This window comes from Schistocerca cancellata, chromosome 9 (assembly GCF_023864275.1).
Source record: "Schistocerca cancellata isolate TAMUIC-IGC-003103 chromosome 9, iqSchCanc2.1, whole genome shotgun sequence".
Taxonomy (NCBI): Eukaryota; Metazoa; Arthropoda; class Insecta; order Orthoptera; family Acrididae; genus Schistocerca; species Schistocerca cancellata.
In genome coordinates this window covers 88560211-88581479 of record NC_064634.1, presented here as the reverse complement: position 1 = coordinate 88581479, position 21269 = coordinate 88560211, and the positions used below count along the sequence as shown (strand labels likewise).

Genomic DNA, 21269 nt, shown 5'->3' with positions numbered 1-21269 from the left:
TTTACTGCGACGCTACTGTCTTCAGCAAACAGAAACATTTTAGAGTCACATGTAATACCAGAAGGCTCATCATTTATGTAAATAAAGAACAGGAGTGGCCCCAAGACTAATCCCTGCCCCCCCCCTCCCCGCCTTGACCGTACCCCACTCAGACCCCGCATTTCAGCCATTTTCTACACTGTGAATAATGACCTTTTGCTGTCTGTTGCTAAAGTAAGACGTGAACCAATTATGAGCTACTCCCCGTATTCTGTAATGTTTCAACTTCTGGCGCAATATTTTGTGATCAACACAATCAAATGCCTTAGTTATATCAAAAAATAAGCCTAGATATTGAAATCTTTTGTTTAACCCATCCAGTACCTCACAGAGAAAAGAGAATATAGCATCTTAAGTTGTTAAACGACTTCTAAAGCCGAATTTTACATTTGATAACAAATCGTGTGATAAAAAATGATCAATTATCCTTACATACACAGCCTTTCCAGTAACTTTAGCAAACACTGATGGCATAGAAATAGATCTAAAATTGTTTACATTATCCCTTTCTCCCTTTTTATAAAGCGATTTACAATTGAGTACTTTAATCGTTCAGGAAACTGACCATTCCTGAAGGAAAATTTACAAATATTGCTAAATACAGGGCTAAAATGTGAAGCACAGTAATTTAACATTCCGCTAGGCACTCCAACATATCCAATAGAGTCCTTGGCCTTCAGTAATTTAATTATTGACTCAATCTCTCCATTGTCTGTATCACAGAGGAGTATTTCAGACATCATTCTCGGAAAGGCATTTGCTGAGAGAGTTATATGATTCCCTGTAGAAACTAAATTTTTATTTAATGCACCATCAATCCTCAGAAAATGACTGTTAAATACTGTACATATATCTGATTTATCAGTAACAGAAATATTTTTACTATGAACTGACTTTATATCGTCGACCTTCTGCTGCTGACCACACACATTCTTCACAACTGATCATATGGTTTTAATTTTATCCTTTGAATTAGCATATCCTATTTGCATAACACATACTCTTTGCCTTCCTAATAACATATTTGAGCACGTTACAGTACTGCTTATAATGGGCTACTGTAGCTTGGTTGTGGCTACTTCTAACATTTTGATATAATTCCTTCTTTGTTGGCCGGCCGGAGTGGCCGTTCGGCTCTAGGCGCTACAGTCTGGAACCGAGCGACCGCTACGGTCGCAGGTTCGAATCCTGCCTCGGAAATGGAGCAGGTCTAACACCAACTACTACAGGAATAATACATTCTGAAAATTACTTTTTGAAATATTACACATAATAATTATATGCCTTAGTTTATTTTATGAACATGAAAATCCAAGTAAATGAACCAGTCATTCGATTTAAGCAACGATTTTTATCAGCTGTAGACATTAAAATCAACCACATAGTCATTTACACTTTATGTGTCAGAACTACTCGTAGAAAAAATATTTGGACTGTTTTTTTCTGTTGAATAGGCCTACCATATATCGCACAAACGTTTGTCTAGTTATGGTCAGCGCCTTGCAAAAGAGCACCCCGCTCATTCTATGGCGGCTTCCTCGCAGAACACAGACATCTAACAGACCTGAACAACACAGGAATTATCTAATGATTTCTTTCGTAAGAGGAATAAAATGCCTATTAAGGAGTTGCAAAGAGGGCTATCAGTTTGAACCGTATTGTCGTGAAATGATGTTGTAACTTGTTAGAAGACCAATGAAGACATAGCTGCTGCGAGATTATCATTCGACTTCCATTTGAAACTCTCAGGGAATATCTATCATAATGGGAAAAACTCAAACAATCCGTTTGCTCTTTTGCCGTATAATAACCTGACTTTGATATTAATTTCCTTCAATTCTTCACAAAACTCAGTTAGCAATCGTAAGTAATGAATATGATTCTTTCTTTGATTTTTGCTGTGTGAAGTTGAGTTTAAAGATTGATTTGTATTTCGTATATCTAAGAAGAGACCAAGAAGTAAGTACTTATATTTATGTTTTAGGTTTCTACCATGCAGTACAAATTTATCGGAAGCAGAAATGCATGGAAACTTAAAGTTCTAGAATCCTTCTCAAACATTAGATTTTTTTTACATTGTTTTGTAGCAAGTAACACTTCGTTGTGTCATATAAATGCGTTACAAACAGTGGAGTTATTATGTTCAAAAAGACAAACAATGGTTTATCAAATAATAATCTTCTTATCCACTGACAGTACCTGTTTTATTTTCAGCCGCAATATAAACGCTATATACAATATTCATTTCAAAATAACAATGCGTTTATGTTCATGATGACACCTATTTGCTCTCAATATAAGCCTACAGGCTACATAGAGAGAAAATATTAATGGTAATGGACGTGTAGGCCATGATCTGTCACGAAAATAATCTTCTGAGACCCAATTTTTTCTTTTTATTTTTGAAAAGAATTCACCCTTTTGGCACTCAGAAAGGAAGACAGGAAAAACAAGAACTGAAGAGGCTAAATGGAGGCTCGTGGAGAAAAGATCGATGACGAAGGATTATTTTATCGAATTGTTGAATTTGGATTCAGCGTAAAGATAAGTATTGATGTTGAGACAAAAATACCGGTGAAAGGCCTACTATATGTGATTTTAATGAAGACTTTGACGTGACAGTGAAAAAAAAAAGTGATAAAGGAAGTGATGGTGAGATAATTACTGAGAATGAACGTATTTCTTGAACATCTAAGTTCGACTCCTATTCTTCCAGTCATACTGCACAAAAACCAATACCTCTTCCAGAACATAGCAGAACTGTGATTAGTGAAAAGAGTAGTGAAGCGTATCAGAACAAGTAGTGACCTCTTGGATTTACAAAAAGTCCAGGTGAACACACTAAAGGAACATATTGTTCTCTAACTTCGACATGGTTTTGTTCGCAACTGAACGAGAGTAAACATTTAAGATAATGGATACTATGCTCTCCATGAATAAAGAAACTGTGCTGCATTTCCGGACGATTTTTTTTTTGTCAGAGGGCGATACGAACAGAAACAATTTTTTTTTTCTGTCAGTTGCAGAAACTGAATCCCAGCTTATGAAACCATGAGTCATCGCATGAACGTCTATCAGATTTACGTAAAGGAAAACTCTATATGGGAGCATGAAACTTAACAAAACTTGACAAAAATAGTCAACTGATAGTTGATGATGAAATCAAGAAATGTAGACATATTCTACGTCGACTTTTAGGTGTTGTACTATTTTTAGCCAAGCAGAACCTTGCTTTTTGCGGTCGTCGTGAAGACGTTCCATCGGAAAACACAGGAATTTTCTTAGAACTGGAGCAGCTGATGGCTAAATGTGAGCCAATATTAGAAGAGCATTGTTTAAAACTCGAAGTGTCCGCTGGTAGGCCCAAGAGAGTAACTTCTTTCCTGTCAGAACTGATGCCGCATGAATTTGTTTTTAATCTGGACGAACATGTTGAGAAACTGGTTCAACACTGGTGCAACAGAAGAAAGAAACAAGATTAGAATGTCTCCAACGAAATACGAGAATTAGCTAGGCTACGTATAAGGGAAAGAGGAATAAGCGGTAAATGCATACAGAAGAAGGAAAATAGGAGTCTTAAAAGGAACGATAGAAGACATGAAAGAGCACTACGATAGAAATGAGAGTAGAAAATTTTATAAGAAGTTAAACGGAATAAAAGACTATAGACCTAAAACAATAGACTGCAACGAAGCTGGAAACCTCCTGGCAGAAGAGGAGAAAATGACGAGGAAATAAAGAGAATATTTTAAAGATATCCTGAAGGGTGATCCCACCTATGGGGAACAATGGATATAATGCAAAGTAGGAAAAAAATTAAATAGATTACTCTCAAGGAAGCACAGAATGAGGTGAAATGTAAAAAAGAAAATCACTATTCCCCAGAAAAGAGGGAATAATTGCCGAGCTGTTAAAGGGAGTGGCATTACTTTACAGAAACGGATACAAAAACTTACCTGTTTAATCTGGAATCAAGAAAGACTTCCAAAAAAAGCCTATACATGAAGAAAGGCGATTAGGCATGTTGCTCTAATTGCGGAGAGATCTCTCTGCTCAATGTGGAATATAAGGTTTTATCTGAAATCCTGTACAACAGACTAGTCCCATTTGTAGAAGCTATGGTTTTAGGTCTAATAGCTCAACTGTAGACCATATATTTATACTGAGTAAAATACAGGAAAAAGTGTATAAATATAATGTAGAACTCAACAATATGTACGTGGTCTTCAAGCAGGCCTTCGATAATCTAAGTAGGGAAGAGAAGTTAGAAGATATAAAACTTTTTGGTGCACCATCCAGATACATTTCGGTAACGAAGGCAACCTTGGCTGATTCCAAGGCAATGATGAGAGTGGATGGGCAACTGACAAACTGCTTCAACTTCAGTAAGGGAATTAGACAAGCTGGTGCTCTTTTCAGAATGCTTTTCAGCTTGACCTTAGTAGCAATTATACCAAAATCGCAATATCTGGGTACACAGGTATAAGAACCACACACTTAGGTACATATACTGAAGACGTTGCAGTTTTTAGTAGAGGAAGGATGACATTGGAGTAAGTAGTAGTGGAACTGAAAGAAGCCATACACCACATAGAACTTGCAATTAAAGAATCCAAAACTAAATATATGTAATTCTATAGAACATGGGACAATAAAATGAATAACTTGTTAGCAGCAGTAGTGCATTTTGAATACGTAAAGGCCAATAGTAACAAAGTAAATTCTATTCCCACTGAAACAAAAGCTCGCATTTTAAGTGTTAATAAGTATTAAAATCATGCATTTGAAAAGTTAATGACATCTATGATGGTTAACCAACAGTTCAAAATGGATGTCTTTAAGGTTATAATTAGGCTGATAGATACATACTGATGTGATGCATGGACACTAAACAGTACTGATGAACACCACCTCTGATTATTTGAACGAATAATGGTACGTAGAATTTATGGAATGATCCGATATAATGAAGGACCATGCAGAAGAAGAGCTAATTGCGAGTTAGATCATCTCATACGAAGAACTGGTATTGTAAGGCTAGTTGAAAGTAAAAGAATAGGCTAGCTTGGGGACGGTCTACGGATGGATGACACTTGAACTACAAAGAATGTCTTTGTAAAATGACAGAAAGAAGATTAGAAGGAAGACCACGTGGTGATGACTGGACGACGTGGAAGAAAAGATCAGAGTCCTAGGAATCAGAGGGTGGAGAAGGAAAATAAATGAGGGGGCAGAATGGAAGGAATTTTTTAAGTAGCACCACGCAGTGGTTGAAGCCGCAAGAAGAAGCAGAAGAAGAATAAGAGCAAGAGTATAAGGAAATATTACTGCAAATATAAAAAAGGCTAAATATTTCGGATTAATTTTGTCAGCAGTCACGGTAAAACAAAACTGACCAGACTAATTAAGTAATTAGAGACGTCCATGTAGAAGACAACAGTGCGGACGTCCGATAATCTTTCTTAGGATTTTTTAATGTCGGGAAAGACTGCAGAGGTTACGCCAAAAGATATTCAACAGCAGCTGGCGCAAGACGGACTAGATACGGCGCTGAGCGAGGCCCAAGGTTGTGATAACGCCGAATGAATGTCGAGTGTGCGGGGAGGATCATATCAAAAGATTCAGGGAGTCAATCCATAAGCTCTGTCCAGTCCCTGTACTAATCATTCCTGAAATCTCTGTGGAGTTCGTGCATTATTCTCTTTAGCATCATCTGCTTTGAAACTGTAGAGAAGTTATATTCATTCTTCCCGTCCTCTACATGTAGATAAATTGGAATTATTTCGAGAGAAAAAGAAAACAGGAAAAAAATTTGAAACAGTTGTCTAATACTGACTGGAGTGCTCGTTAAAATTCAGTTAAAGTCATAGAATAAAACGTGAACAGTTTGGAATGTATGGAAGATCCACCCAATGCAAACTTTGGTACTACATCTGCAAAAATTTTGCTTTTTACAGTCATATGCGATTTTATCTTTTTGGCCTACATCAAGTTTTGGTATGCGGAAGTAAATTTAGTCCAACAGTATCTACAATCTCCAAAACTGACTTTGCCAAACTAGAATCCATAAATGAGTTTTTAGTGATGGAACGAAACGCAGCTATAGCAAATGATTTTACTTTTGGTATTGGTTAGAAACAGTCTTGGCTGCAATTTTATTTCTTTTTTATTTTTCAACGACGCGTTTCGCCTTATTTAGGCATCTTCAGGTTATCTGCGTAGAAAACAGAGAACAAATACATCTATTTAAGAATTGCGATCGCGTTGTGCAGACTTGGATAACCTATAAGCGTGTATAAACAGATCAACTATTGAAAGAGCAAATACCTTAATTTGGTATTACTTAGAAGACTCCTTTAGTCAGTGTAGCCAAAAGGAATCGTCAAATATATCAGGCCAACATCGCCTTCGTTAAACTCAGTAAGAACTAGAAATATAAAATAGTAAAATCATTACCTTTTCTAGATGGACGCTAGAGGCACCAAGATCTGCATAACGCTTTCCCGTTCACAGGAGTGAGTAACAGAGTAAGATGGGGGCTCAGGTAGTAAGCATAATGCGCCACAGCGTCGTGTGCTAGTACTGAATCCTAATACAGAATCACCTCAAGAAGTAGCGCTGCGACGCAGCAGTGATAAAAATGATAGATCGTAAACTGAATATACATACCCACTAAAACTTTATAAATGTAATGCACATAAAACGCACAGGTGTTGCCCTCGTAATTCCATATTATCAATTTAGCGTAGCGAATACAAGCGAATGAGTAAGAAAACACTTTGCTTACGTTCATGGTATCTGTAATTTAATTATATGACGCTTAAATCATTGTTATTCGATATGTTTTTTGTGCATTACCAAAGTAAATAAATATCATTTACCAGCTATAAAGCTAATAAATTATACAGCAGATTTTATCAAGTAGTCCATGTACTACAGGTTGTACGTATGTTTCAAATTTCATTAACCATACTTGGGACCTTAATAAAACTCTTGAAATGCTATCAGTGAAGCATTAGGCACCAGGTCAGATATAGCAGCTATTTAAATACGAAACAATAACTAACACAGATATACCCCTCTACTAAAAAATGCTAGCACTTAAATGTTAGCTGTTCTTCAGCTTATATTGATCACCAGTAACTGATAATCTGCTTTTAAATTTGTTCCTCAGTTGCAACAAGAAGTCGGCGAGAAGCGTCAACCGACGCAAGAGCATCTAATTTTACGTTTGTTTCGTAGGTGTCATAGCAAAACAGTGTGAAAATTGTTAGCGCCAAAAGAAAACCACTAACACATCGTTCGTACTGTTGGTATGCTCTGCTGGTTCTTTCGTGTTCCCTTGCGATCCCTTCGCAGTAAACACTTGATCACATTGTGAAAATGAATGGAACTGAACAGTGCCGAAATATCTGCGACTGTTCTATCGGTTTTGTTCGATCCGGTGTAAAGGGTGCTATACAAAATCGTCTTGTTGGAGTTGAAGACTCGTGCTGACTTTTCATCCTTGTCTGCGAATTAAATTTAGAGAGGTAAACTCTGACTTCTGCTAAATACAAAAATGTTTCGATACCTCTGTGCTACCTACTGTGAGTCTTGATCTATTTCTGTAAAAATATTGTACTAAACTGGTAGTAGGTTTCGTATTTTAGGTCTAAAACTATAGCACGTGCTCTTTTTTATTTTCTTTCCGTTTCTTACCCGAAACTACAATGAATGAGGAAGTGGAATTGCACAGCTCGACTTTTCATTCACAAAGCAATGTGAAGAATTTGCTTAAAGAGTTATTAGCTTAGAAATACTTTGCGAGATTTGTAATTGTGTGGGGGGGGGGGGCATTTACGTTTTTTGTCCTTTTGTGCATCTTTGGAGTTTTTCGTTTTCAAACGACCTTTACACAAAAACTGAAATCTGAGAAAACAGATATTCACCGACAGACGTTATGTTATTGTCACTGCTCATTTGTTCATCGGAAGATTTGGCAGCCTATACCAGTGTAACGGGAAAAGCTAGTGGCGAAATTCGGTAGCCTTTGACAAGTGAATAACCTTGGAGACGATGTACTGGATTTCGTCGTTTTCACTTACGCTCTATGTACGTTCTACGTGTGTGCTGTCACAAATACGTTACCCTTGGTACGATTTCTTATACTTAAATGTCAGTTACTGACCTATCGGTGGTAAAACCCTTCAGGAGATCCTGTGATGAAAATGTAAAACGAAATTTTAGTATGAAAGTTGATCAGTGAGTTCACCGTGGTGTAGTGAGTAAAGACACGCGGCTACGAAGTCTAAATAAACATCATCGTATACTGATGCATTCAAATACTTTTCTGTACGTATTCCCGTTTGTAAAATATTCTGCGACTTCCGTATTAAATACGTAGATGTTCTGCAGTATCCAGCGTTATATAACATAACAGAGACTTGTCGTGAATGAGTACTTCGATTTTGTGACAATGGCAGGGAACATACAGAAATAAATTACATGAATGGTCGTCTAAATCATCCCCATTAGCTGCGAAAATTGCAGATATAGCTTGAAAAAGGAATATTAGAAAATAAAGCCTGATATACACTCATGACCGAAGACGTAATGACCAATGCCCAACGCGACTCTGAACGCCGGCTGGTGGCTTTGCAGGTACGTGACGCGGTAGGAAAAGAATATAAGCGGAGCTGGGGCAGACGGGGGATCACCCTAACGAAGATATGAGCTACTAATGTGGAAATCCATTCAAATAAACAAAGGGCAGATTATTATTACGCAGGGCCTGTCAACGAGTGTCTAGAAAACGGCGAAGCTGGTCGAATATTCGCGTGGTACTGTCGTGGGCAGCTATGGAAAGAAGTAGAAAGTCAGTGAAACTACCGCTAGCACTAAACGGCTGAACGCCCACGAATCTTCACAGAACGTGGGGTTCGAAGGCTTGTATGCTCCGTATAGTAATATAGGTCGTTATCTTTGGCATCTCTGCCGGAAGAGCACAATACTGGTACACACGCTTCATTCATCGTACATTGCTGAACAGGGAGATTCGCAGCAGACCACCCCTACGTGTTGACACGTTGAACAACGGCGATCGCAGTGGGTAAGGGAACATCGGGAATCGACCGTCGACCAATGGACACATGTCGGAACTTTGGGTCAATCACGTTATTGATACACCAGGAGCCGCATTATGGTATGGGAGACATTCTCCTACGCTTACATGGGTCCTGTGGTAGCAATAGAAGACACGCTGAAAGCTGCAAATCCTCTGCGTAGCTTCATGCTTTATGTCTTCCCCGACGGTGATGTCTTTCATCAGTATAACTGACCGTGTGTCGGAGCCAGAACCGTGCTATAAAGGAGCATTGTAATAAACTCCCGTTGATGTCTCGGCCACCAAATTCCCCTTATGTAACTGCTATGGACCCATCTGGTTGGCTATCGGGTGCCGTCACCGCGTGAGCAAATCAGCGGCCCATTATTTTCGTGAATTACATGAACTGTGCGTAGACATCTGATGCAACATACCACCGCAAAATGTCGGCAACATACCTCCGCAAAATGTCGGATCCCTTATACGCAGAATCAGTGATGCATTTCGGCCCGAAGACGGACAAAGTATTTTTAAGCAGGTAGTCATAATGTGCTTCTTTTCCTGCCAAAGCTATTATATGCGCTTTTGGAGTCTCCGTGCACTGTTTCTGGAGTACGTGTGCTAACGCACAATTCATCATTCAGGTGTGGACGACACATAATATTCTGGAAATGTAAATGAAAGACATTTATAGAATGCATTTTGTACCACAAATGAATCAACAGAAATAGCATAATTAAATCGAGTACGAATCATCCCATGTAGGCTTTCACGGCCGGCGTCTTCATCAGTAAACACTTTCGGGCTAATTTGCCGTGGTCGATCTGTAGGACTTCTTCTCCCTGACGTTTCGTTCTCAACTACGGAGAACATCTTCCGAGGTGAGTCGACGACTCACCTCGGAAGATGTTCTCCGTAGTTGAGAACGAAACGTCAGGGAGAAGAAGTTCTACAGATCGACCACGGCAACTTAGCCCGGAAGTGTTTACTGATGAAATCGAGCACGAGTTCCTGAGAGACACCCTCCACTCCCTCAAAATTATCAATGTACGTATATACCAGTTGAGGCTTGAATTCTAAGAAATGGTGTCGACAGCAGTTGAGAGATTTGTACCAAATAAATTAACAAACGACGGAGCTTATCCTTCTTCGTACACAAAGCGTATCAGAACATTGTTGCAGAAACAACAGAAAAGTCATCTCAAATTCAAACGAACGCAAAACTTGCAAGATTGGCGATATTTTACAGAACCTCGAAATTTAGCGCTGATTTCGATGGGAGATACTTATAATAGCTTCCACAACAAACCTTGGATCTAAACCTGGAACCAAATCCCAAAAGATTCTGGTCGTATGTGAAGTATGCTAACGGCAAGACACAGTCACTGCCTTCTCCGCGCGATAGCAATGGAAATACTGTGGACGACAGTGCTGCCAAAGCAGATTTACTGAACGCAGCCTTTCGAAATTCCTTCACCAACGAAGACGAAGTAAATATTCCAGAATCCGAATCAAGAACAGCTGCCACAGTGGTATCCTCGGATACTTAACAAAACCAAGTCTTCCAGTCCAGACTGTATACCACTTACGCTACTTTCAGTGTATGCTGATGCAATAGTTCCATTTTGAACTATCATATACAATCACTCGCTCCTCCAAGATTGGAAAGTTGCACTGGTCACACCAATATTCAAGAGAGGCAAGAGTAATCCACTAAATTACAGGGCCATACCATTAACGTCGATATCCAGCAGGGCAATGGAACATATATTGTGTTCGAACGTTATGAAATACACTCCTGGAAATTGAAATAAGAACACCGTGAATTCATTGTCCCAGGAAGGGGAAACTTTATTGACACATTCCTGGGGTCAGATACATCACATGATCACACTGACAGAACCACAGGCACATAGACACAGGCAACAGAGCATGCACAATGTCGGCACTAGTACAGTGTATATCCACCTTTCGCAGCAATGCAGGCTGCTATTCTCCCATGGAGACGATCGTAGAGATGCTGGATGTAGTCCTGTGGAACGGCTTGCCATGCCATTTGCACCTGGCGCCTCAGTTGGACCAGCGTTCGTGCTGGACGTGCAGACCGCGTGAGACGACGCTTCATCCAGTCCCAAACATGCTCAATGGGGGACAGATCCGGAGATCTTGCTGGCCAGGGTAATTGACTTACACCTTCTAGAGCACGTTGGGTGGCACGGGATACATGCGGACGTGCATTCTCCTGTTGGAACAGCAAGTTCCCTTGCCGGTCTAGGAATGGCAGAACGATGGGTTCGATGACGGTTTGGATGTACCGTGCACTATTCAGTGTCCCCTCCATGATCACCAGTGGTGTACGGCCAGTGTAGGAGATCGCTCCCCACCCCATGATTCCGGGTGTTGGCCCTGTGTGCCTCGGACGTATGCAGTCCTGATTGTGGCGCTCACCTGCACGGCTCCAAACACGCATACGACCATCATTGGCACCAAGGCAGAAGCGACTCTCATCGCTGAAGACGACACGTCTCCATTCGTCCCTCCATTCACGCCTGTCGCGACACCACTGGAGGCGGGCTGCACGATGTTGGGGCGTGAGCGGAAGACGGCCTAACGGTGTGCGGGACCGTAGCCCAGCTTCATGGAGACGGTTGCGAATGGTCCTCGCCGATACCCCAGGAGCAACAGTGTCCCTAATTTGCTGGGAAGTGGCGGTGCGGTCCCCTACGGCACTGCGTAGGATCCTACGGTCTTGGCGTGCATCCGTGCGTCGCTGCGGTCCGGTCCCAGGTCGACGGGCACGTGCACCTTCCGCCGACCACTGGCGACAACATCGATGTACTGTGGAGACCTAACGCCCCAAGTGTTGAGCAATTCGGCGGTAAGTCCACCCGGCCTCCCGCATGCCCACTATACGCCCTCGCTCAAAGTCCGTCAACTGCACATACGGTTCACGTCCACGCTGTCGCGGCATGCTACCAGTGTTAAAGACTGCGATGGAGCTCCGTATGCCACGGCAAACTGGCTGACACTGACGGCGGCGGTGCACAAATGCTGCGCAGCTAGCGCCATTCGACGGCCAACACCGCGGTTCCTGGTGTGTCCGCTGTGCCGTGCGTGTGATCATTGCTTGTACAGCCCTCTCGCAGTGTCCGGAGCAAGTATGGTGGGTCTGACACACCGGTGTCAATGTGTTCTTTTTTCCATTTCCAGGAGTGTATATTGAAGAGAATGGTCTATTGACACACAAAAAACATGGATTTGCAAAACATCGTTCTTGTGAAACACAATCAGATTCAAATTGACCCTGTATTTCTAGATATCCAAAAGACTTTCGACAGTGTACCACACAAGCGGCTGGTAGTGAAATTCGTGATATCTTGTCAGAGGGGTCACAGTTCGATGTAAATGATGGAGAGTCATCGAGTAGAACGGAAGTGATTTCTAGCGTTCCCTATGCTGTTCCTTATATATATATATCATATATATCATATATATATATTATTATTATATAATTATTATGTGCGATTGGACCCATACGGATCACGCAAAGCTTTTCCGATTCAATTTTTTAATTCTCCAAACTTCTCTCATTCTTTCCCCATGAATTCTCTTTCTTTCCTCTGTCCATTTTGTCCCCTGTCTCTTGCAAACTTCATTCTCGGGTTGTACTTTCCAACTATTGATTTTTTGCCTGTATACATTTCTGTTTATAACTTCTGAAGAATTTATTTGTGCATTTGCTAGATCTGTTTTGTTTTCTTTTATCCAGGGTATGGTTTTCAATTTTTCAATGTATATTAAAATTTTGTGGGAGAGTCTGGGTGTTGGGAGTCTGTGGATATGACCGTAAAATTTTAGTCTTCTTTTCCGGATGTCTGCGGCGAGGTTAGATAAGTTTTCTGTAGTTTTCCGAGACTGTAACCTGTATCCATCTTCAGTTCTTTTTGGGCCAAGAATCTTTCTGATAATTTTGCGTTCCTCTTTCAGGATGCCTTCCAGGTCGCCTTTTCTATGGAGTGTGAGTGTTTCGCTGGCATATAGTGCTTCGGGCTTGATTACTGTATTGTAGTGTCGTATTTTTGAGTGAATGGAGAGACATTTTTTATTGTAGATGTTGTGGGTTTCCAGTATGCCCTTTTCAGTTTTTGCAGTCGAACTTTTTGTGCAGTTTTCTCTCCCCCTGTGGGTTCTAGGACCTCGCCTAAGTATTTAAAGAATGGAACTCTCTCAATTTGTCCATATTTTGTAGTCAGTTTTTGAGTTTCAAATTTTGAGCAGATGAATTTGGTTTTTTGGAAGGAAATTTGTAGCCCAACTTTTTCGGCGCATTCTTTGAGAATGTCTATCTGTTTAATTGCTGTGGTCTCGTTTTCTGCTAGAATGGCCACGTCATCTGCAAATGCCAAGCATGAAATTTTAATACCATCTTTCGATCTTCCTAGTTGTATAGGCTTCCAGTAATTTTGATTCTTCAGTTCTTTTTCCCAGTGGAAACACTGGACCAAAACTTACAAGCTATCATGATTCGTGAGAGTAATGACAGAATATATATATATATATATATATATATATATATATATATATATATATATATATATATACGACTATATAAACTGTCATTTATCGCCCAGTAAACTCATCAGGAAATGAAAACAAATTGCAAAACGATATAGAAAAGATATCAGGATGGTGTAAAAATTGGCAATTGACCCTAAATAGTGAAAAGTGTGAGGTCAACCACATGAATGCTAAAAATAATCTGTTAGTCATCGGTTACGCGATCAATAAGTCAAATTTAAACGCCGTAAATCCAACCAAATACCTAAGAATAATAATTACGAACAACTTAAATTGGAGGAAACACATATAACATGTTGTGGGGAAGGCTAACCAAAGACTGCATTTTATTTGCAGGACATTTAGAGAATGTATCACATCTGCTAAAGAGACTGCCTACACCACGCTTGTCCGTCCTCTTTTGGAGTACTGCTGCGCAGTGTGGGATCCCTACCACATAGGATTAAAGGTTTGCACCGAGAAAGTTCAAGAGAGGGCAGCACGTTTTGTGTTATCGCGAAATAGGAGAGAGAGTGTCACTGACGTGATACAGGATTTGGAGTGAACATCATTGAAAAAAAAAGGCATTTTTCCTTGCGGCAGAATCTTCTCATGAAATTTCAAACACCAACATTCTCCTCTAGATGCTAAAATGTTTTGTTGACGCCGACCTACACAGGGAGAAACGATCATCACAATAAATTAAGGAAAATCAGAGCTCTCACGGGGAAGATACAGGTGTTCGTTTTCTCCGTGAGCTGTTCGAGATTGGAATTACAGGGAATTACTGCGAAGGTGGTTTGGTGAACCCTCTGCCAGGTACTAGAATGTGATTTGCCGAGTATCCATGAAAATGTAAATGTAGACAACAAACGACTTCATGATGTATCCAAGTATAGGGTACATGTTATTATTTCGGAATTGTGAATTCACACCCTTTACAGATTTATCGTGTAACCGAAATTTAACTGATTCTTTTTTAATAATACTGATGTAGATGATCTCACACTTTTCATTATTTACGGTCAATTGCCACTTTGTCGACATCATTTCGCTGGTTTTTTTGTTCTTTCGACGATTTAATTAGACGGTAAATGACAGTAGCCAAAGAGATCTGCTCAGATTGTATCCTATATCATTCATGTATATTAAGAACAGCAGAAGCCTATAATATGTCCTTGGGGAACAATAGATATCACTTCTGCTTCACCCTATAACTTTACGTCAGTTGCTACGAAAGTATATCTGACAGCAGTTCCCGAATTCAGTCCCCCACCTGTGACGATATTCCAGAAGAACACAATTTGATCAAAATTTAACTGATTCTTTTTTAATAATACTGATGTAGATGACCTCACACTTTTCATTATTTACGGTCAATTGCCACTTTGTCGACATCATTTCGCTGGTTCCAGAAGAACGCAATTTGATCAAACTTCGTTTGTGAGGGACGGTATCAAAAGCCTTCTGGAAATCTAGAAATATGGAATAAATTTCAGATCCGCTGTCGATAGCACATAATTATTCATGAGAATAAAGAGCTCGTTGTGTTGCACAGTAATGGTACTTTCTGGGTTAGTACTACGTCTCACTAGATCCTTTTCTTCGAGGTAAATCATAATGTTCGAACACACTAAATCTTCTAAATTCTACAGCAAATCTGTGATATGAGTCTGTAACTGAGCAGATTACTCTTATTTCCTGCTTTAACAGAACGAGATTTGAGTTAGAATCTCCCTTAATGATTAAGAGGCGCAATGATACTGTCGCTTCTAAATTTTTCATAGTTTTGCTTCTGTTCAGAGTGGAGCAACTTTTGAATGTTTCGTGAGAGCTATTGTGGTGTGTCTGCTGAAGGAGAAGTTACATGATCTCTCTCTCTCTCTCTCTCTCTCTCTCTCTCTCTCTCTCTCTGTGTGTGTGTGTGTGTGTGTGTGTGTGTGTGTGTGTGTGTGTGTGTGTAAAGAGAGAGAGAGAAACGTGGAAAAAGTGGAATGGAGATTAGACGCATATGTTTTTGTATGTTTTCGGCTGTTTGATAAATACATTTTAAGTGGAGAAGTGTCTGCTTGCAATTCACTTAGTGTTGCAATGTTTTGTTGCACAGTGACATGTTTTCGTTCACGACTTACTTTCTTATATAACAGCGGTTTTTACTTGGTTGTTCTCAGCTGTTGTGAATTTTGATAGAGACTGATGCTTTGTCTGAGGATCTTAAGATCAGTCTCAGTGTTCTCTCGGTAGTGGTTTCCTTGTGCGAGATGCCCTGCAAAAGTGGAGTGTGTACTGTGACATTTAGGGCTCCATAGATGTTCAAGAGGACTAAAATGTAAATACACTGACATCCACAATCAACACCCACGTAGAAAATTGTCAAAAATAAATATAGTTCTTCATGACTATTTCGCAGATGACGTACTGTCAAAACGATGATGGAAGTGCATGAAGAAGGCGATCTGTAAAAACCTGTTTTCGCTAGTGTCAGGTGGAGAATCGTGACAAACTAAACGAAACGCACATGTTGTGGTTTTTACACCTAAAGTCGGTAAACGACCGTGGACTTTGTACTACATTTTACAGGAACACATTTGACCCCCGAAACATGTCACATAGGTGGACGGAAAGAACGACGCTACGCAGTATAATAACGAATTTGGAAAATGCAGAGGCATCAGGGTTGTTGCACTCACGGTTCAAACAACAGCGTGCAAATGTTGAGAGGCAAAGTTAGTAGAAATGTGTGTGACCGTAATAAGAGCAATGCGCGAAGCATACAACATCTTTCACTGTCTTAACTTAGAGAAAGATCTTGGCGAGAACCCAACAAAATTCCGGTCGTACGTAAAATCACTCATCAACCATTCTGGGAAGGCAGTGGGCGGGGGGGGAGGGGGGGGGGGCGGCCTGGAGGCAGCAAAAAGAACGCTGAAGTTTAAAATTTCTCGTTTCGAGCAAGAGGATCTACACATATACTGTCGTTTAACTGTCGTAGAGATTGTCGCATGGAGGACAGAGATGTTCCGTGGCGTAGAGAAGCACCTGTAAAAATTAAAAAATAAGTCCTCAGGTCGAGGTTGAATCCCATTTAGGTTTTACGGAATTCTGCGGTATTTATCGCGAATCTCTCGCCCAGCGATAATTCCCAAGCGAACGGAAAAAAGGGCAGGTGACTTCTGCAATTAAGAAAGGTAAATGTAGTGACCCGCTTAATTACAGACAAATATCCTTAATATCGGTCTGCTGCATAGTTCTGGAACTCATTCTGAGTTCGCATAAATTCCCTCGAGGCAGAAAAGATTGTGTCCACAAATCACCACCTATTTACAAAGCATCGCCCGTGCTAAACTCTACTTGTCCTTTTTTCACATTATATCGTACATATTATATCGTACATACCTTGGATGGAGGATAACAGGCAGATTCCGTATTCTTAGATGGCTCAAATGGCTCTGAGCACTATGGGACTCAACATCTTAGGTCATAAGTCCCCTAGAACTTAGAACTACTTAAACCTAACTAACGTAAGGACATCACACACACCCATGCCCGAGGCAGGATTCGAACCTGCGACCGTAGCAGTCCCGCGGTTCCGGACTGCAGCGCCAGAACCGCTAGACCACCGCGGCCGGCGTATTCTTAGATTTCCGAGATTTCCGGGAAACATGTGACACTGTGCCCCATTGTAGATCGTTGACGAAGGTCCGAGCGTACGGATAAGGTTCTCAGATATGTGATTGGCTTGGATATTTTAAGTAATAGAACCCGGAACGTGGCCCTCGACGGCGAGAGTTAATCAGAGACAAGAGTATCGATACAAGTGCCCCAGGAACGTGCGGTGGGACTGCTTTTATTCTCTATATACATAAGTGATCTGACGGACACGGTGAGCAGCACAGCAATTTATGGCTAGTTGTCTATGACGTTGCGGTGTACGGGGAGGTGTTGTAGTTGAGGACTGTAGGAGTATACAACACGACTTAAGAAAAATTTGTAGTTGGTGTTATAGATGGCAGGTTGTTCCAGTGTACAATAATGTAAGTTAATGCGGATGAGTAGGGAAAAGTGGCAGTTTTTTTCGGCATTAGTAGCATGCAGCTTGACATAGTCAAAGATTAGACTAGATTAGATTCAGCTTTCGTTCCATAGACCCAATATTAAGTGAGATGATTCTCGTGGGTGTGGAACATATCAGAAAGTATATCGGGATAATTTTTGGAAAGTGCAGTTCATTCGTAAAGGAGATGGCTTATAGAATGTTAATATGTCCCATTCTTGAGTACTGTTCGAGTGTTAGGGATCACTGCCACGTCGAATTCAAGGAAGACATGGAAGCAATTTAGAGGCATGCTTCTAGATTTGTTACCAATCTCGCAGGTATTAGAGAGATTTTTCCTGTACTCAAGAGGGTATCCCTGGAGGGCAGACAAAGCTCTTTCCGCAAGCCACTAGTTCTCAAATTTAGAGAACCGACATCTGAGGCCGATTGCAGAACGATCCTCCTGGCAGCAACGTACATTTCGCGCAAGGACGACGAAGAACGTACGGAGCCCTGTCGTCACTCAGCTTTCCTTCGCTCTATTTGAAAAGTGGACTAGGAGAGGATATGGCTGATTGTGGTACAAGGTACTCTCCACCATGGCTCCTACGGTGGTTTGCGGTGTATACAGGGTGGTCCATTGATCGTGACCGGGCCAAATATCTCACGAAATAAGCGTCAAACAAAAAAACAACAAAGAACGAAACTTTTCTAGCTTGAAGGGGGAAACCAGATGGCGCTATGGTTGGTCCGCTAGATGGCGCTGCCATAGGTCAAACGGATATCAACTGCGGTTTTTTTATAGGAACCCCTATTTTTTATTACACATTCGTGTAGTACGTAAAGAAATATGAATGTTTTAGTTGGAACCACTTTTTTAGCTTTGTGATAGATGGCGCTGTAATAGTGACAAATATATTGCATGGGGGCTCAATTAAAATAAATATGAATGCAAATATTTTTAGTAGCTGTAAGTCCGATTACGCAAGTCTCGTAAACGGCTGGCCCTGACTAGTATTAGTACGCAATCTGACTGCTTAGAATGACAACAAAGAATGTAAGAAAATTTTCGTTAACACAGTTAATTAATTAAGTCCCCAGCAACTATAAAATCTACGAAGCCAACAAAGCACAAGTGTAGCTGTTCTGTGTGTGGTAGTGTGACTCAACGCACATCTGGCACGGTTCTTCTTCAACAAGACAAGAATTTTTAAATACCAATTATACTGACGTGATAAAAGAAAATTACAAATACTGTAATTGTGCAAGAAAACCAAAATTCCACTCTAATACAAGAACACACGCCAGATGCTTTGTTGACTGAACCTGTAATGACACATTATTCAGGTCACCGAAAGAATAAAAGAATAAAAGAAAATACCTCCATATATATTGACGAAATGCACTCTGACCATTACAATATCTCCATTAGAACAACATCATCTCTCCCATCAAACCACTGCATAAAACATGGAACAACACTCTCCACTACCGCATCTCACTCTGACTTCAGCTACAAGCAGTGTCCACCACAACTTCTCGGCAAGAACTGCCTGTCGCTGCGTCTCAATAATCACTGCCAGTGGAGGCGGCGGAACAATACTCTCTGGCGCGATTTCTGGCGCTGTGGCTCAGTGTAGCCACCTTTCAATATGGCTCACAATTTTAGACGAACAGTTGGTAACAGGTAGGTTTTTTAAATTAAAATACAGAAGTAAGTACGTTAGAACATTTTATTTCGGTTGTTCCAATGTGATGCATGTACCTTTGAGAACTTATCATTTCTGAGAACGCATGCTGTTACAGCATGATTAACTGTAAATACCACATTAATGCAATAAATGCTCAAAATGATGTCCGTCAACCTCAATGCATTTGGCAATACGTGTAACGACATTCCTAGCAACAGCGAGTAGTTCGCCTTCCGTAATGTTCGCACATACATTGAGAATGCGCTGACGCGTGTTGTCAGGCTTTGTCGGTGGATCACGATAGCAAATATCCTTCAACTTTTCCCACAGAAAGAAATCCGTGGACGTGCGGGCCATGGTATGGTGCTTCGACGACCAATCCACCTGTCGTGAAGTATGCTATTCAATACCGCTTCAACCGCACCCGAGCTGTGTACCGGACGTCCATCATGTTCGATGTACAACGCCATTCTGTAATGCAGTGAAACATCTTGTAACAACATCGGTAAAACATTACGTAGGAAATCAGCATACACTGCACCATTTAGATTGTCATCGATAAACTGGGGTCCAATTATCCTTCCTCCCATAATGCCGCACCATGCATTAACCCGCCAAGGTCGCTGATGTTCCACTTGTCGCAGTGATCGTGGGTTTTCCGTTGCCCAATAGTGCATATTATGCCGGTTCACGTTACCGCTGTTGGTGAATGACGCTTTGTCGCTAAATAGAACGCCTGCAAAAGATCTGTCATCGTCCCGTAATTTCTCTTGTGCCCAGTGACAGAACTATACACGACGTTCAAAGTCGTCGCCATGCAATTCCTGGTGCATATAAATACGGTACGGGTGCAATCGATGTTGATGTAGCATTCTCAACACCGACGTTTTTGAGATTCCCGAACTCACGCACTTTGTCTGCTATTGATGTGCAGATTAGCCGCGACAGCAGCTAAAACACCTACTTGGGCATCATCATGTTGCAGGTCGTGGTTGACTTTTCACATGTGGCTGAACACTAGCTGTTTCCTTAAATAACGAAACTATCCGGCGAACGGTCCGGACACTTGGATGATGTCGTCCAGGATACCGAGCAGCATACAGAGCACGCGCCCGTTGGACATTTTGATCACAATGGCCGTACATCAACACGATATCGACCTTCTCCGCAATTGGTAAACGGTCCATTTAACACGGGGAAAGTATCACGAAGCAAATACCGTCCGCACTGGCGGAATGTTACGTGATACCACATACGTTTGTGACTATTACAGCGCCATATATCATAAAACGAAAAAAGTGGTGCAACTAAAAGATCCATATTTCTTTACGTACTACACGAATATGTAATAAAAAATGAGGGTTCGTATTTTAAAATACGCAGTTGACATCCGTTTGACCTATGGTAGCGCCATCTAGCGGGCCAACCACAACGCCATCTGGTTCAAGCTAGACAGGTTTCGTTCTTTGTAGTTTTTTTCGTTTGACGCCTATTTCGTGAGATAATTGGCCCGGTAAGGATCAATGGACCACCCTGTATACACCGCAAACCACCGTACGAACCATGGCGGAGAGTACCTTGTACCACAATCAGCCATTTCCTCTCCTAGTCCACTTTTCAAATAGAGCGAAGGGAAGATGGCTGTCGAAAGGGCTCCGTACGTTCTTCGTGGTCCTTACGCGAAATGTACGTTGCTGCCAGTAGGATCGTTCTACAATCGGCCTCATATGTCGGTTCTCTAAATTTGACCCGGTCACGGTCAATGGACCACCCCTGTATATGTAGATGTAGGGACATGTCTGCTAAACTAACAACAAACTAAGAAGAAATTAGTCTTTTGCCTAAGACGAAATTAAATGGC

At 41.0% G+C, this 21269-nt stretch overlaps 1 protein-coding gene across 1 annotated transcript in view; it reads right to left on the bottom strand.

Moving 5' to 3' along the window:
- Window positions 1–21269, bottom strand: part of LOC126101204 (uncharacterized) — a 104659-nt gene that overhangs the window by 83179 nt on the left and 211 nt on the right. The gene's annotated exons all lie outside the window — the stretch shown is intronic.